Consider the following 18623-nt stretch of genomic DNA (forward strand, 5'->3'; position numbering starts at 1 on the left):
CGAGTGCAGGGAAAAAATCCAGAAAATGGGAACGGGAAAAAGAGCGCAAGGAATGAGTGCAGGGAAAAAATCCAGAAGAAGGGAGCGGGAAAAAGAGCGCAAGGAATGAGTGCGGGGAAAAATTGGGAAGAAGGGAACAGGAAAAAGAACGCAAGGAACGAGTGCAGGGAAAAAATCCAGAAGAAGGGAACGGGAAAAAGAGCGCAAGGAATGAGTGCAGGGAAAAATTGGGAAGAAGGGAACGGGAAAAAGAGCGCAAGGAACGAGTGCAGGGAAAAATTGGGAAGAAGGGAACGATAAAAAGAGCGCAAGGAACGAGTTCAGGGAAAAATCCAGAAGAAGGAAACGAGAAAAAGAGCGCAAGGAACGAGTGCAGGGAAAAATTGGGAAGAAGGGAACGGGAAAAGGACTTCAACGAACGGGTGCAGGGAAAAATTGGGAAGAAGGGAACGGGAAAAAGAGCGCAAGGAACGAGTGCAGGGAAAAATTGGGAAGAAGGGAACGGGAAAAAGAGTGCAAGGAACGAGTTCAGGGAAAAATTGGGAAAAAGTGAGCGGGAAAGAGAGCGCAAGGAAAAAGTGCAGGGAAAAATTGGGAAGAAGGGAGCAGGAAAAGTAGCGCAACGAGCGAGTGCAGGGACAAATTGGGAAGAAGAGAACGGGAAAAAGAGCGCAAGGAACGAGTGCAGGGAAAAATTGGGAAGAAGGGATCGGGAAAAAGAGCGCAAGGAACGAGTGCAGGGAAAAATTGGGAAGAAGGGAACGGGAAAAAGAGCGCAACGAACGGGTGCGGGGAAAAATCCAGAAGAAGGGAACGAGAAAAAGAGCGCAAGGAACGAGTGCGGGGAAAAATTGGGAAGAAGGGAACGGGAAAAAGAGAGCAAGGAACGAGTGCAGAGAAAAATTGGGAAGAAGGGAACGAGAAAAAGCGCAAGGAACGAGTGCAGGGAAAAATTGGGAAGAAGGGAACGAGAACAAGAGCTCAAGGAACGAGTGCAGGGATAAATTGGGAAGAAGGGAACGAGAAAAAGAGCGCAAGGAACGAGTGCCGGGAAAAATTGGGAAGAAGGGAACGAGAAAAAGAGCGCAAGGAACGAGTGCAGGGATAAATTGGGAAGAAAGGAACGGGAAAAAGAGCGCAACGAACGAGTGCAGGGGAAAATCCAGAAGAAGGGAACGAGAAAAAGAGCGCAAGGAATGAGTGCGGGGAAAAATTGGGAAGAAGGGAACGAGAAAAAGTGCGCAAGGAACGAGTGCGGGGAAAAATTGGGAAGAAGGGAACGAGAAAAAGAGCGCAACGAACGAGTGCGGGGATAAATTGGGAAGAAGGGAACGGGAAAAAGAGCGCAAGGAACGAGTTCAGGGAAAAATTGGGAAGAAGGGAACGGGAAAAAGATCGCAAGGAACGAGTTCAGGGAAAAATTGGGAAGAAGGGAACGAGAAAAAGAGCGCAAGGAACGAGTGCAGGGAAAAATCCAGAAGAAGGGAACGAGAAAAAGAGCTCAAGGAACGAGTGAGGGGAAAAATTAGGAAGAAGGGAACGGGAAAAAGAGCACAAGGAACGAGTGCGGGAAAAAATTGGGAAGAAGGGAACGAGAAAAAGAGCGCAACGAACGAGTTCAGGGAAAAATTGGGAAGAAGGGAACGGGAAAAAGAGCGCAAGGAACGAGTGCGGGGAAAAATTGGGAAGAAGGGAACGGGAAAAAGAGCGCAAGGAACGAGTGCAGGGAAAAATTGGGAAGAAGGGAACAGGAAAAAGAGCGCAAGGAACGAGTGCAGGGAAAAATTGGGAAGAAGGGAACGAGAAAAAGAGCGCAACGAACGAGTGCAGGGATAAATTGGGAAGAAGGGAACGAGAAAAAGAGCGCAAGGAACGAGTGCAGGGATAAATTGGGAAGAAGGGAACGAGAAAAAGAGCGCAAGGAACGAGTGCGGGGAAAAATCCAGAAGGGAATGAGAAAAAGAGCGCAACAAACGAGTGCAGGGAAAAATTGGGAAGAAGGGAACGGGAAAAAGAGCGCAAGGAACGAGTGCGGGGAAAAATTCGGAAGAAGGGAACGAAAAAACGAGCGCAAGGAATGAGTGCAGGGAAAAATTGGGAAGAAGGGAACGATAAAAAGAGCGCAAGGAACGAGTTCAGGGAAAAATCCAGAAGAAGGAAACGAGAAAAAGAGCGCAAGGAACGAGTGCAGGGAAAAATCGGGAAGAAGGGAACGGGAAAACGAGCGAAATGAATGAGTGCAGGGAAAAATTGGGAAGAAGGGAACGAGAAAAAGAGCGCAAGGAACCAGTTCAGGGAAAAATTGGGAAGAAGGGAACGGGCAAAAGAGCGCAAGGAACGAGTGCAGGGAAAAATTGGGAAGAAGGGAACGGGAAAAAGAACGCAAGGAACGAGTGCAGGGAAAAAATCCAGAAGAAGGGAACGGGAAAAAGAGCGCAAGGAATGAGTGTGGGGAAAAATTGGGAAGAATGGAACGGGAAAAAGAGTGCAAGGAACGAGTGCAGGGAAAAAGCGGGAAGAAGGGAACGAGAAAAAGCGTGTAACGAACGAGTGCAGGGAAAAAGCGGGAAGAAGGGAACGAGAAAAAGCGTGCAACCAACGAGTGCAGGGAAAAAGCGGGAAGAAGGGAACGAGAAAACGTGCAACGAAGAAGTGCAGGGAAAAATTGGGAAGAAGGGAACGAGAAAAAGAGCGCAAGGAACGAGTGCGGGGAAAAATTGGGAAGAAGGGAACGGGAAAAAGAGCGCAAGGAACGAGTGCGGGGAAAAATTGGGAAGAAGGGAACGAGAAAAAGAGCGCAAGGAACGAGTGCAGGGAAAAATCCAGAAGAAGGGAACGAGAAAAAGAGCGCAACGAACGAGTGCGGGGATAAATTGGGAAGAAGGGAACGGGAAAAAGAGCGCAAGGAACGAGTTCAGGGAAAAATTGGGAAGAAGGGAACGGGAAAAAGATCGCAAGGAACGAGTTCAGGGAAAAATTGGGAAGAAGGGAACGAGAAAAAGAGCGCAAGGAACGAGTGCAGGGAAAAATCCAGAAGAAGGGAACGAGAAAAAGAGTGCAAGGAACGAGTGCGGGGAAAAATTAGGAAGAAGGGAACGGGAAAAAGAGCGCAAGGAACGAGTGCGGGGATAAATTGGGAAGAAAGGAACGGGAAAAAGAGCGCAAGGAACGAGTGCAGGAAAAAATTGGGAAGAAGGGAACGAGAAAAAGAGCGCAAGGAACGAGTGCAGGGAAAAATCCAGAAGAAGGGAACGGGAAAAAGAGCGCAAGGAACGAGTGCGGGGAAAAATTGGGAAGAAGGGAACGAGAAAAAGAGCGCAAGGAACGAGTGCAGGGATAAATTGGGAAGAAGGGAACGAGAAAAAGAGCGCAAGGAACGAGTGCAGGGAAAAATCCAGAAGAAGGGAATGAGAAAAATAGCGCAACAAACGAGTGCAGGGAAAAATTGGGAAGAAGGGAACGGGAAAAAGAGCGCAAGGAACGAGTGCAAGGAAAAATTCGGAAGAAGGGAACGAAAAAACGAGCGCAAGGAACGAGTGCAGGGAAAAATTGGGAAGAAGGGAACGAGAAAAGATCGCAAGGAACGAGTGCAGGGAAAAATTGGGAAGAAGGGAACGGGAAAACGAGCGCAATGAATGAGTGCAGGGAAAAGTTGGGAAGAAGGGAACGAGAAAAAGAGCGCAAGGAATGAGTGCAGGGGAAGAATTGGGAAGAAGGGAACGAGAAAAAGAGCGCAACAAACCAGTTCAGGGAAAAATTGGGAAGAAGGGAACGGGCAAAAGAGCGCAAGGAACGAGTGCAGGGAAAAAATCCAGAAGATGGGAACGGGAAAAAGAGCGCAAGGAATGAGTGCAGGGAAAAAATCCAGAAGAAGGGAGCGGGAAAAAGAGCGCAAGGAATGAGTGCGGGGAAAAATTGGGAAGAAGGGAACAGGAAAAAGAACGCAAGGAACGAGTGCAGGGAAAAAATCCAGAAGAAGGGAACGGGAAAAAGAGCGCAAGGAATGAGTGCAGGGAAAAATTGGGAAGAAGGGAACGGGAAAAAGAGCGCAAGGAACGAGTGCAGGGAAAAATTGGGAAGAAGGGAACGATAAAAAGAGCGCAAGGAACGAGTTCAGGGAAAAATCCAGAAGAAGGAAACGAGAAAAAGAGCGCAAGGAACGAGTGCAGGGAAAAATTGGGAAGAAGGGAACGGGAAAAGGACTTCAACGAACGGGTGCAGGGAAAAATTGGGAAGAAGGGAGCGGGAAAAAGAGCGCAAGGAACGAGTGCAGGGAAAAATTGGGAAGAAGGGAACGGGAAAAAGAGTGCAAGGAACGAGTTCAGGGAAAAATTGGGAAAAAGTGAGCGGGAAAGAGAGCGCAAGGAAAAAGTGCAGGGAAAAATTGGGAAGAAGGGAGCAGGAAAAGTAGCGCAACGAGCGAGTGCAGGGACAAATTGGGAAGAAGGGAACGGGAAAAAGAGCGCAAGGAACGAGTGCAGGGATAAATTGGGAAGAAGGGAACGAGAAAAAGAGCGCAAGGAACGAGTGCGGGGAAAAATTGGGAAGAAGGGAACGAGAAAAAGAGCGCAAGGAACGAGTGCAGGGAAAAATCCAGAAGAAGGGAATGAGAAAAAGAGCGCAACAAACGAGTGCAGGGAAAAATTGGGAAGAAGGGAACGGGAAAAAGAGCGCAAGGAACGAGTGCGGGGAAAAATTCGGAAGAAGGGAACGAAAAAACGAGCGCAAGGAATGAGTGCAGGGAAAAATTGGGAAGAAGGGAACGATAAAAAGAGCGCAACGAACGAGTTCAGGGAAAAATCCAGAAGAAGGAAACGAGAAAAAGAGCGCAAGGAACGAGTGCAGGGAAAAATCGGGAAGAAGGGAACGGGAAAACGAGCGAAATGAATGAGTGCAGGGAAAAATTGGGAAGAAGGGAACGAGAAAAAGAGCGCAAGGAACCAGTTCAGGGAAAAATTGGGAAGAAGGGAACGGGCAAAAGAGCGCAAGGAACGAGTGCAGGGAAAAATTGGGAAGAAGGGAACGGGAAAAAGAACGCAAGGAACGAGTGCAGGGAAAAAATCCAGAAGAAGGGAACGGGAAAAAGAGCGCAAGGAATGAGTGTGGGGAAAAATTGGGAAGAATGGAACGGGAAAAAGAGCGCAAGGAACGAGTGCAGGGAAAAATTGGGAAGAAGGGAACGGGAAAAAGAGCGCAACGAACGAGTGCAGGGGAAAAGCGGGAAGAAGGGAACGAGAAAAAGCGTGCAACGAACGAGTGCAAAATAAATGCGGGAAGAAGGGAACGAGAAAAAGCGTGCAACGAACGAGTGCAGGGGAAAAACGGGAAGAAGGGAACGAGAAAAAGCGTGCAACGAACGAGTGCAGGGGAAAAGCGGCAAGAAGGGAACGAGAAAAATCGTGCAACGAACGAGTGCAGGAAAAAAGCGGGAAGAAGGGAACGAGAAAAAGCGTGCAACGAACAAGTGCAAGGGAAAAGCGGGAAGAAGGGAACGAGAAAAAGCGTGCAACGAACGAGTGCAAAATAAAATCGGGAAGAAGGGAACGAGAAAAAGCGTGCAACGAACGAGTGCAGGGAAAAAGCGGGAAGAAGGGAACGAGAAAAAGCGTGCAACGAACGAGTGCAGGGAAAAAGCGGGAAGAAGGGAATGAGAAAAAGCTTGCAACGAACGAGTGCAGGGGAAAAACGGGAAGAAGGGAACGAGACAAAGCGTGCAACGAACGAGTGCAGGGAAAAAGCGGGAAGAAGGGAACGAGAAAAAGCGTGCAACGAACGAGTGCAGGGGAAAAGCAAGAAGAAGGGAACGAGAAAAAGCGTGCAACGAACGAGTGAAGGGAAATGCGGGAAAAAGGGAACGGGAAAAAGAGCGCAAGGAACGAGTTCACGGAAAAATCCAGAAGAAGGGAACGAGAAAAAGAGCGCAAGGAACAAGTGCGGGGGAAAATTGGGAAGAAAGGAACGAGAAAAAGAGCGCAAGGAACGAGTGCAGGGAAAAATTGGGAAGAAGGGAACAGGAAAAAGAGCGCAAGGAACGAGTGCAGGGAAAAATTGGGAAGAAGGGAACGAGAAAAAGAGCGCAACGAACGAGTGCAGGGATAAATTGGGAAGAAGGGAACGAGAAAAAGAGCGCAAGGAACGAGTGCAGGGATAAATTGGGAAGAAGGGAACGAGAAAAAGAGCGCAAGGAACGAGTGCGGGGAAAAATTGGGAAGAAGGGAACGAGAAAAAGAGCGCAAGGAACGAGTGCAGGGAAAAATCCAGAAGAAGGGAATGAGAAAAAGAGCGCAACAAACGAGTGCAGGGAAAAATTGGGAAGAAGGGAACGGGAAAAAGAGCGCAAGGAACGAGTGCAGGGAAAAATTCGGAAGAAGGGAACGAAAAAACGAGCGCAAGGAATGAGTGCAGGGAAAAATTGGGAAGAAGGGAACGATAAAAAGAGCGCAAGGAACGAGTTCAGGGAAAAATCCAGAAGAAGGAAACGAGAAAAAGAGCGCAAGGAACGAGTGCAGGGAAAAATCGGGAAGAAGGGAACGGGAAAACGAGCGAAATGAATGAGTGCAGGGAAAAATTGGGAAGAAGGGAACGAGAAAAAGAGCGCAAGGAACCAGTTCAGGGAAAAATTGGGAAGAAGGGAACGGGCAAAAGAGCGCAAGGAACGAGTGCAGGGAAAAATTGGGAAGAAGGGAACGGGAAAAAGAACGCAAGGAACGAGTGCAGGGAAAAAATCCAGAAGAAGGGAACGGGAAAAAGAGCGCAAGGAATGAGTGTGGGGAAAAATTGGGAAGAATGGAACGGGAAAAAGAGCGCAAGGAACGAGTGCAGGGAAAAATTGGGAAGAAGGGAACGGGAAAAAGAGTGCAACGAACGAGTGCAGGGGAAAAGCGGGAAGAAGGGAACGAGAAAAAGCGTGCAACGAACGAGTGCAAAATAAATGCGGGAAGAAGGGAACGAGAAAAAGCGTGCAACGAACGAGTGCAGGGGAAAAACGGGAAGAAGGGAACGAGAAAAAGCGTGCAACGAACGAGTGCAGGGGAAAAGCGGCAAGAAGGGAACGAGAAAAATCGTGCAACGAACGAGTGCAGGAAAAAAGCGGGAAGAAGGGAACGAGAAAAAGCGTGCAACGAACGAGTGCAAAATAAAAGCGGGAAGAAGGGAACGAGAAAAAGCGTGCAACGAACGAGTGCAGGGAAAAAGCGGGAAGAAGGGAATGAGAAAAAGCTTGCAACGAACGAGTGCAGGGGAAAAACGGGAAGAAGGGAACGAGACAAAGCGTGCAACGAACGAGTGCAGGGAAAAAGCGGGAAGAAGGGAACGAGAAAAAGCGTGCAACGAACGAGTGCAGGGGAAAAGCAAGAAGAAGGGAACGAGAAAAAGCGTGCAATGAACGAGTGAAGGGAAATGCGGGAAGAAGGGAACGAGAAAAAGCGTGCAACGAACGAGTGCAGGGGAAAAAATCGTGAAAAAGGGAACGCGGAAAAGCGTGCAACGAACGAGTGCAGGGAAAAAGCGGGAAGAAGGGAACGAGAAAAAGCGTGCAACGAACGAGTGCAGGGGAAAAGCGGGAAGAAGGGAACGAGAAAAAGCGTGCAACGAACGAGTGCAGGAAAAAAGCGGGAAGAAGGGAACGAGAAAAAGCGTGCAACGAACGAGTGCAGGGAAAAAGCGGGAAGAAGGGAACGAGAAAAAGCGTGCAACGAACGAGTGCAGGGAAAAAGCGGGAAGAAGGGAACGAGAAAAAGCGTGCAACGAACGAGTGGAGGAAAAAAGCGGTAAGAAGGGAACGAGAAAAAGCGTGCAACGAACGAGTGCAGGGAAATGCGGGAAGAAGGGAACGAGAAAAAGCGTGCAACGAACGAGTGCAAAATAAAATCGGGAAGAAGGGAACGAGAAAAAGCGTGCAAAGAAAGAGTGCAGGGGAAAAGCAGGAAGAAGGGAACGAGAAAAAGCTTGCAACGAGCGAGTGAAGAAAAAAGCGGGAAGAAGGGAACTAGAAAAAGCGTGCAACGAATGAGTGCAGGGAAAAAGCGGGAAGAAGGGAACGAGAAAAAGCGTGCAACGAACGAGTGGAGGGAAAAAAGCGGGAAGAAGGGAACGAGAACAAGAGCTCAAGGAACGAGTGCAGGGATAAATTGGGAAGAAGGGAACGAGAAAAAGAGCGCAAGGAACGAGTGCAGGGAAAAATTGGGAAGAAGGGAACGAGAAAAAGAGCGCAAGGAACGAGTGCGGGGAAAAATTGGGAAGAAAGTAACGGGAAAAAGAGCGCAAGGAACGAGTGCGGGGATAAATTGAGAAGAAGGGAACGGGAAAAAGAGCGCAAGGAACGAGTGCAGGGAAAAATTGGGAAGAAGGAAACGAGAAAAAGAGCGCAAGGAACGAGTGCGGGGAAAAATTGGGAAGAAGGGAACGGGAAAACGAGCGCAACGAACGAGTGCAGGGAAAAATCCAGAAGAAGGGAACGAGAAAAAGAGCGCAAGGAACGAGTTCAGGGAAAAATTGGGAAGAAGGGAACAGGAAAAAGAACGCAAGGAACGAGTGCAGGGAAAAAATCGGGAAGAAGGGAACGGGAAAAAGAGCGCAATGAATGAGTGCAGGGAAAAATTGGGAAGAAGGGAACGGGAAAAAGAGTGCAAGGAACGAGTGCAGGGAAAAAGCGGGAAGAAGGGAACGAGAAAAAGCGTGTAACGAACGAGTGCAGGGAAAAAGCGGGAAGAAGGGAACGAGAAAAAGCGTGCAACCAACGAGTGCAGGGAAAAAGCGGGAAGAAGGGAACGAGAAAAAGAGCGCAACGAACGAGTGCAGGGAAAAAGTGGGAAGAAGGGAACGAGAAAAAGCGTGCAACGAACGAGTGCAGGGAAAAACCGGGAAGAAGGGAACGAGAAAAAGCATGCAACGAACGAGTGCAAAATAAAAGCGGGAAGAAGGGAACGAGAAAAATCGTGCGAAGAACGAGTGCAAAATAAAATCGGGAAGAAAGGAACGAGAAAAAGCGTGCAACGAACGAGTGCAGGGGAAAAGCGGGAAGAAGGGAACGAGAAAAAGCGTGCAACGAACTAGTGCAAAATAAAATCGGGAAGAAGGGAACGAGAAAAAGCGTGCAACGAACGAGTGCAAAATAAAATCGGGAAGAAGGGAACGAGAAAAAGCGTGCAAGGAACGAGTGCAGGGAAAAATGGGGAAGAAGGGAACGAGAACAAGAGCGCAAGAAACGAGTGCAGGGATAAATTGGGAAGAAGGGAACGAGAAAAAGAGCGCAAGGAACGAGTGCAGGGGAAAAATCCAGAAGAAGGGAACGAGAAAAAGAGCGCAAGGAACGAGTTCAGGGAAAAATTGGGAAGAAGGGAACGGGAAAAAGAGCGCAAGGAACGAGTGCGGGGAAAAATTGGGAAGAAGGGAACGGGAAAAAGAGCGCAAGGAACGAGTGCGGGGAAAAATTGGGAAGAAGGGAACGAGAAAAAGAGCGCAAGGAACGAGTGCAGGGAAAAATTGGGAAGAAAGTAACGGGAAAAAGAGCGCAACGAACGAGTGCGGGGATAAATTGAGAAGAATGGAACGGGAAAAAGAGCGCAAGGAACGAGTGCAGGGAAAAATTGGGAAGAAGGGAACGAGAAAAAGAGCGCAACGAACGAGTGCGGGGATAAATTGGGAAGAAGGGAACGGGAAAAAGAGCGCAAGGAACGAGTTCAGGGAAAAATTGGGAAGAAGGGAACGGGAAAAAGATCGCATGGAACGAGTTCAGGGAAAAATTGGGAAGAAGGGAACGGGAAAAAGATCGCAAGGAACGAGTTCAGGGAAAAATTGGGAAGAAGGGAACGAGAAAAAGAGCGCAAGGAACGAGTGCAGGGAAAAATCCAGAAGAAGGGAACGAGAAAAAGAGTGCAAGGAACGAGTGCGGGGAAAAATTAGGAAGAAGGGAACGGGAAAAAGAGCGCAAGGAACGAGTGCGGGGATAAATTGGGAAGAAAGGAACGGGAAAAAGAGCGCAAGGAACGAGTGCAGGAAAAAATTGGGAAGAAGGGAACGAGAAAAAGAGCGCAAGGAACGAGTGCAGGGAAAAATCCAGAAGAAGGGAACGGGAAAAAGAGCGCAAGGAACGAGTGCGGGGAAAAATTGGGAAGAAGGGAACGAGAAAAAGAGCGCAAGGAACGAGTGCAGGGATAAATTGGGAAGAAGGGAACGAGAAAAAGAGCGCAAGGAACGAGTGCAGGGAAAAATCCAGAAGAAGGGAATGAGAAAAATAGCGCAACAAACGAGTGCAGGGAAAAATTGGGAAGAAGGGAACGGGAAAAAGAGCGCAAGGAACGAGTGCAAGGAAAAATTCGGAAGAAGGGAACGAAAAAACGAGCGCAAGGAACGAGTGCAGGGAAAAATTGGGAAGAATGGAACGGGAAAAAGATCGCAAGGAACGAGTGCAGGGAAAAAATCCAGAAGATGGGAACGGGAAAAAGAGCGCAAGGAATGAGTGCAGGGAAAAATCCAGAAGAAGGGAACGAGAAAAAGAGTGCAAGGAACGAGTGCGGGGAAAAATTAGGAAGAAGGGAACGGGAAAAAGAGCGCAAGGAACGAGTGCAGGGAAAAAATCCAGAAGAAGGGAACGGGAAAAAGAGCGCAAGGAATGAGTGCAGGGAAAAATTGGGAAGAAGGGAACGGGAAAAAGAGCGCAAGGAACGAGTGCAGGGAAAAATTGGGAAGAAGGGAACGATAAAAAGAGTGCAAGGAACGAGTTCAGGGAAAAATCCAGAAGAAGGAAACGAGAAAAAGAGCGCAAGGAACGAGTGCAGGGAAAAATTGGGAAGAAGGGAACGGGAAAAGGACTTCAACGAACGGGTGCAGGGAAAAATTGGGAAGAAGGGAGCGGGAAAAAGAGCGCAAGGAACGAGTGCAGGGAAAAATTGGGAAGAAGGGAACGGGAAAAAGAGTGCAAGGAACGAGTTCAGGGAAAAATTGGGAAAAAGTGAGCGGGAAAGAGAGCGCAAGGAAAAAGTGCAGGGAAAAATTGGGAAGAAGGGAGCAGGAAAAGTAGCGCAACGAGCGAGTGCAGGGACAAATTGGGAAGAAGGGAACGGGAAAAAGAGCGCAAGGAACGAGTGCAGGGAAAAATTGGGAAGAAGGGATCGGGAAAAAGAGCGCAAGGAACGAGTGCAGGGAAAAATTGGGAAGAAGGGAACGGGAAAAAGAGCGCAACGAACGGGTGCGGGGAAAAATCCAGAAGAAGGGAACGAGAAAAAGAGCGCAAGGAACGAGTGCGGGGAAAAATTGGGAAGAAGGGAACGGGAAAAAGAGAGCAAGGAACGAGTGCAGAGAAAAATTGGGAAGAAGGGAACGAGAAAAAGCGCAAGGAACGAGTGCAGGGAAAAATTGGGAAGAAGGGAACGAGAACAAGAGCTCAAGGAACGAGTGCAGGGATAAATTGGGAAGAAGGGAACGAGAAAAAGAGCGCAAGGAACGAGTGCAGGGAAAAATTGGGAAGAAGGGAACGAGAAAAAGAGCGCAAGGAACGAGTGCAGGGATAAATTGGGAAGAAAGGAACGGGAAAAAGAGCGCAACGAACGAGTGCAGGGGAAAATCCAGAAGAAGGGAACGAGAAAAAGAGCGCAAGGAATGAGTGCGGGGAAAAATTGGGAAGAAGGGAACGAGAAAAAGAGCGCAACGAACGAGTGCGGGGATAAATTGGGAAGAAGGGAACGGGAAAAAGAGCGCAAGGAACGAGTTCAGGGAAAAATTGGGAAGAAGGGAACGGGAAAAAGATCGCAAGGAACGAGTTCAGGGAAAAATTGGGAAGAAGGGAACGAGAAAAAGAGCGCAAGGAACGAGTGCAGGGAAAAATCCAGAAGAAGGGAACGAGAAAAAGAGCTCAAGGAACGAGTGAGGGGAAAAATTAGGAAGAAGGGAACGGGAAAAAGAGCACAAGGAACGAGTGCGGGAAAAAATTGGGAAGAAGGGAACGAGAAAAAGAGCGCAACGAACGAGTTCAGGGAAAAATTGGGAAGAAGGGAACGGGAAAAAGAGCGCAAGGAACGAGTGCGGGGAAAAATTGGGAAGAAGGGAACGGGAAAAAGAGCGCAAGGAACGAGTGCAGGGAAAAATTGGGAAGAAGGGAACAGGAAAAAGAGCGCAAGGAACGAGTGCAGGGAAAAATTGGGAAGAAGGGAACGAGAAAAAGAGCGCAACGAACGAGTGCAGGGATAAAGTGGGAAGAAGGGAACGAGAAAAAGAGCGCAAGGAACGAGTGCAGGGATAAATTGGGAAGAAGGGAACGAGAAAAAGAGCGCAAGGAACGAGTGCGGGGAAAAATTGGGAAGAAGGGAACGAGAAAAAGAGCGCAAGGAACGAGTGCAGGGAAAAATCCAGAAGAAGGGAATGAGAAAAAGAGCGCAACAAACGAGTGCAGGGAAAAATTGGGAAGAAGGGAACGGGAAAAAGAGCGCAAGGAACGAGTGCGGGGAAAAATTCGGAAGAAGGGAACGAAAAAACGAGCGCAAGGAATGAGTGCAGGGAAAAATTGGGAAGAAGGGAACGATAAAAAGAGCGCAAGGAACGAGTTCAGGGAAAAATCCAGAAGAAGGAAACGAGAAAAAGAGCGCAAGGAACGAGTGCAGGGAAAAATCGGGAAGAAGGGAACGGGAAAACGAGCGAAATGAATGAGTGCAGGGAAAAATTGGGAAGAAGGGAACGAGAAAAAGAGCGCAAGGAACCAGTTCAGGGAAAAATTGGGAAGAAGGGAACGGGCAAAAGAGCGCAAGGAACGAGTGCAGGGAAAAATTGGGAAGAAGGGAACGGGAAAAAGAACGCAAGGAACGAGTGCAGGGAAAAAATCCAGAAGAAGGGAACGGGAAAAAGAGCGCAAGGAATGAGTGTGGGGAAAAATTGGGAAGAATGGAACGGGAAAAAGAGCGCAAGGAACGAGTGCAGGGAAAAATTGGGAAGAAGGGAACGGGAAAAAGAGCGCAACGAACGAGTGCAGGGGAAAAGCGGGAAGAAGGGAACGAGAAAAAGCGTGCAACGAACGAGTGCAAAATAAATGCGGGAAGAAGGGAACGAGAAAAAGCGTGCAACGAACGAGTGCAGGGGAAAAACGGGAAGAAGGGAATGAGAAAAAGCGTGCAACGAACGAGTGCAGGGGAAAAGCGGCAAGAAGGGAACGAGAAAAATCGTGCAACGAACGAGTGCAGGAAAAAAGCGGGAAGAAGGGAACGAGAAAAAGCGTGCAACGAACAAGTGCAAAATAAAAGTGGGAAGAAGGGAACGAGAAAAAGCGTGCGACGAACGAGTGCAAAATAAAATCGGGAAGAAGGGAACGAGAAAAAGCGTGCAACGAACGAGTGCAGGGAAAAAGCGGGAAGAAGGGAACGAGAAAAAGCGTGCAACGAACGAGTGCAGGGAAAAAGCGGGAAGAAGGGAATGAGAAAAAGCTTGCAACGAACGAGTGCAGGGGAAAAACGGGAAGAAGGGAACGAGACAAAGCGTGCAACGAACGAGTGCAGGGAAAAAGCGGGAAGAAGGGAACGAGAAAAAGCGTGCAACGAACGAGTGCAGGGGAAAAGCAAGAAGAAGGGAACGAGAAAAAGCGTGCAACGAACGAGTGAAGGGAAATGCGGGAAAAAGGGAACGGGAAAAAGAGCGCAAGGAACGAGTTCACGGAAAAATCCAGAAGAAGGGAACGAGAAAAAGAGCGCAAGGAACAAGTGCGGGGGAAAATTGGGAAGAAAGGAACGAGAAAAAGAGCGCAAGGAACGAGTGCAGGGAAAAATTGGGAAGAAGGGAACAGGAAAAAGAGCGCAAGGAACGAGTGCAGGGAAAAATTGGGAAGAAGGGAACGAGAAAAAGAGCGCAACGAACGAGTGCAGGGATAAATTGGGAAGAAGGGAACGAGAAAAAGAGCGCAAGGAACGAGTGCAGGGATAAATTGGGAAGAAGGGAACGAGAAAAAGAGCGCAAGGAACGAGTGCGGGGAAAAATTGGGAAGAAGGGAACGAGAAAAAGAGCGCAAGGAACGAGTGCAGGGAAAAATCCAGAAGAAGGGAATGAGAAAAAGAGCGCAACAAACGAGTGCAGGGAAAAATTGGGAAGAAGGGAACGGGAAAAAGAGCGCAAGGAACGAGTGCAGGGAAAAATTCGGAAGAAGGGAACGAAAAAACGAGCGCAAGGAATGAGTGCAGGGAAAAATTGGGAAGAAGGGAACGATAAAAAGAGCGCAAGGAACGAGTTCAGGGAAAAATCCAGAAGAAGGAAACGAGAAAAAGAGCGCAAGGAACGAGTGCAGGGAAAAATCGGGAAGAAGGGAACGGGAAAACGAGCGAAATGAATGAGTGCAGGGAAAAATTGGGAAGAAGGGAACGAGAAAAAGAGCGCAAGGAACCAGTTCAGGGAAAAATTGGGAAGAAGGGAACGGGCAAAAGAGCGCAAGGAACGAGTGCAGGGAAAAATTGGGAAGAAGGGAACGGGAAAAAGAACGCAAGGAACGAGTGCAGGGAAAAAATCCAGAAGAAGGGAACGGGAAAAAGAGCGCAAGGAATGAGTGTGGGGAAAAATTGGGAAGAATGGAACGGGAAAAAGAGCGCAAGGAACGAGTGCAGGGAAAAATTGGGAAGAAGGGAACGGGAAAAAGAGTGCAACGAACGAGTGCAGGGGAAAAGCGGGAAGAAGGGAACGAGAAAAAGCGTGCAACGAACGAGTGCAAAAAAAATGCGGGAAGAAGGGAACGAGAAAAAGCGTGCAACGAACGAGTGCAAAATAAAATCGGGAAGAAGGGAACGAGAAAAAGCGTGCAAAGAAAGAGTGCAGGGGAAAAGCAGGAAGAAGGGAACGAGAAAAAGCTTGCAACGAGCGAGTGAAGAAAAAAGCGGGAAGAAGGGAACTAGAAAAAGCGTGCAACGAATGAGTGCAGGGAAAAAGCGGGAAGAAGGGAACGAGAAAAAGCGTGCAACGAACGAGTGGAGGGAAAAAAGCGGGAAGAAGGGAACGAGAACAAGAGCTCAAGGAACGAGTGCAGGGATAAATTGGGAAGAAGGGAACGAGAAAAAGAGCGCAAGGAACGAGTGCAGGGAAAAATTGGGAAGAAGGGAACGAGAAAAAGAGCGCAAGGAACGAGTGCGGGGAAAAATTGGGAAGAAAGTAACGGGAAAAAGAGCGCAAGGAACGAGTGCGGGGATAAATTGAGAAGAAGGGAACGGGAAAAAGAGCGCAAGGAACGAGTGCAGGGAAAAATTGGGAAGAAGGAAACGAGAAAAAGAGCGCAAGGAACGAGTGCGGGGAAAAATTGGGAAGAAGGGAACGGGAAAACGAGCGCAACGAACGAGTGCAGGGAAAAATCCAGAAGAAGGGAACGAGAAAAAGAGCGCAAGGAACGAGTTCAGGGAAAAATTGGGAAGAAGGGAACAGGAAAAAGAACGCAAGGAACGAGTGCAGGGAAAAAATCCAGAAGAAGGGAACGGGAAAAAGAGCGCAATGAATGAGTGCAGGGAAAAATTGGGAAGAAGGGAACGGGAAAAAGAGTGCAAGGAACGAGTGCAGGGAAAAAGCGGGAAGAAGGGAACGAGAAAAAGCGTGTAACGAACGAGTGCAGGGAAAAAGCGGGAAGAAGGGAACGAGAAAAAGCGTGCAACCAACGAGTGCAGGGAAAAAGCGGGAAGAAGGGAACGAGAAAAAGAGCGCAACGAACGAGTGCAGGGAAAAAGTGGGAAGAAGGGAACGAGAAAAAGCGTGCAACGAACGAGTGCAGGGAAAAACCGGGAAGAAGGGAACGAGAAAAAGCATGCAACGAACGAGTGCAAAATAAAAGCGGGAAGAAGGGAACGAGAAAAAGCGTGGGAAGAACGAGTGCAAAATAAAATCGGGAAGAAAGGAACGAGAAAAAGCGTGCAACGAACGAGTGCAGGGGAAAAGCGGGAAGAAGGGAACGAGAAAAAGCGTGCAACGAACTAGTGCAAAATAAAATCGGGAAGAAGGGAACGAGAAAAAGCGTGCAACGAACGAGTGCAAAATAAAATCGGGAAGAAGGGAACGAGAAAAAGCGTGCAAGGAACGAGTGCAGGGAAAAATGGGGAAGAAGGGAACGAGAACAAGAGCGCAAGAAACGAGTGCAGGGATAAATTGGGAAGAAGGGAACGAGAAAAAGAGCGCAAGGAACGAGTGCAGGGGAAAAATCCAGAAGAAGGGAACGAGAAAAAGAGCGCAAGGAACGAGTTCAGGGAAAAATTGGGAAGAAGGGAACGGGAAAAAGAGCGCAAGGAACGAGTGCGGGGAAAAATTGGGAAGAAGGGAACGGGAAAAAGAGCGCAAGGAACGAGTGCGGGGAAAAATTGGGAAGAAGGGAACGAGAAAAAGAGCGCAAGGAACGAGTGCAGGGAAAAATCCAGAAGAAGGGAACGAGAAAAAGAGCGCAAGGAACGAGTGCGGGGAAAAATTGGGAAGAAAGTAACGGGAAAAAGAGCGCAACGAACGAGTGCGGGGATAAATTGAGAAGAATGGAACGGGAAAAAGAGCGCAAGGAACGAGTGCAGGGAAAAATTGGGAAGAAGGGAACGAGAAAAAGAGCGCAACGAACGAGTGCGGGGATAAATTGGGAAGAAGGGAACGGGAAAAAGAGCGCAAGGAACGAGTTCAGGGAAAAATTGGGAAGAAGGGAACGGGAAAAAGATCGCATGGAACGAGTTCAGGGAAAAATTGGGAAGAAGGGAACGAGAAAAAGAGCGCAAGGAACGAGTGCAGGGAAAAATCCAGAAGGGAACGAGAAAAAGAGCGCAAGGAACGAGTGCGGGGAAAAATTAGGAAGAAGGGAACGGGAAAAAGAGCGCAAGGAACGAGTGCAGGGAAAAATTGGGAAGAAGGGAACGGGAAAAAGAGCGCAAGGAACGAGTGCGGAGAAAAATTGGGAAAAAGGGAATGGGAAAAAGAGCGCAAGGAAAGAGTGCGGGGAAAAATTGGGAAGAAGGGAACGGGAAAAACAGCGCAACGAACGAGTGCAGGGAAAAATCCAGAAGAAGGGAACGAGAAAAATAGCGCAAGAAACGAGTGCAGGGATAAATTGGGAAGAAAGGAACGGGAAAAAGAGCGCAACGAACGAGTGCAGGGGAAAATCCAGAAGAAGGGAACGAGAAAAAGAGCGCAAGGAATGAGTGCGGGGAAAAATTGGGAAGAAGGGAACGGGAAAAAGTGCGCAAGGAACGAGTGCGGGGAAAAATTGGGAAGAAGGGAACGGGAAAAAGAGCGCAACGAACGAGTGCGGGGAAAAATTGGGAAGAAGGGAACGGGAAAAAGAGCGCAACGAACGAGTGCAGGGAAAAATCCAGAAGAAGGGAACGAGAAAAATAGCGCAACGAACGAGTGCAGGGATAAATTGGGAAGAAAGGAACGGGAAAAAGAGCGCAACGAACGAGTGCAGGGGAAAATCCAGAAGAAGGGAACGAGAAAAAGAGCGCAAGGAATGAGTGCGGGGAAAAATTGGGAAGAAGGGAACGGGAAAAAGTGCGCAAGGAACGAGTGCGGGGAAAAATTGGGAAGAAGGGAACGGGAAAAAGAGCGCAAGGAACGAGTGCAGGGAAAAATTGGGAAGAAGGGAACGGGAAAAAGAGCGCAACGAACGAGTGCAGGGAAAAATCCAGAAGAAGGGAACGAGAAAAATAGCGCAACGAACGAGTGCAGGGATAAATTGGGAAGAAAGGAACGGGAAAAAGAGCGCAACGAACGAGTGCAGGGGAAAATCCAGAAGAAGGGAACGAGAAAAAGAGCGCAAGGAATGAGTGCGGGGAAAAATTGGGAAGAAGGGAACGAGAAAAAGTGCGCAAGGAACGAGTGCGGGGAAAAATTGGGAAGAAGGGAACGAGAAAAAGAGCGCAACGAACGAGTGCGGGGATAAATTGGGAAGAAGGGAACGGGAAAAAGAGCGCAAGGAACGAGTTCAGGGAAAAATTGGGAAGAAGGGAACGGGAAAAAGATCGCAAGGAACGAGTTCAGGGATAAATTGGGAAGAAGGGAACGAGAAAAAGAGCGCAAGGAACGAGTGCAGGGAAAAATCCAGAAGAAGGGAACGAGAAAAAGAGCTCAAGGAACGAGTGAGGGGAAAAATTAGGAAGAAGGGAACGGGAAAAAGAGCACAAGGAACGAGTGCGGGAAAAAATTGGGAAGAAGGGAACGAGAAAAAGAGCGCAACGAACGAGTTCAGGGAAAAATTGGGAAGAAGGGAACGGGAAAAAGAGCGCAAGGAAGGAGTGCGGGGAAAAATTGGGAAGAAGGGAACGGGAAAAAGAGCGCAAGGAACGAGTGCAGGGAAAAATTGGGAAGAAGGGAACAGGAAAAAGAGCGCAAGGAACGAGTGCAGGGAAAAATTGGGAAGAAGGGAACGAGAAAAAGAGCGCAACGAACGAGTGCAGGGATAAATTGGGAAGAAGGGAACGAGAAAAAGAGCGCAAGGAACGAGTGCAGGGATAAATTGGGAAGAAGGGAACGAGAAAAAGAGCGCAAGGAACGAGTGCGGGGAAAAATTGGGAAGAAGGGAACGAGAAAAAGAGCGCAAGGAACGAGTGCAGGGAAAAATCCAGAAGAAGGGAATGAGAAAAAGAGCGCAACAAACGAGTGCAGGGAAAAATTGGGAAGAAGGGAACGGGAAAAAGAGCGCAAGGAACGAG

This window comes from Aphelocoma coerulescens, chromosome 3 (genome assembly GCF_041296385.1).
Source record: "Aphelocoma coerulescens isolate FSJ_1873_10779 chromosome 3, UR_Acoe_1.0, whole genome shotgun sequence".
Taxonomy (NCBI): Eukaryota; Metazoa; Chordata; class Aves; order Passeriformes; family Corvidae; genus Aphelocoma; species Aphelocoma coerulescens.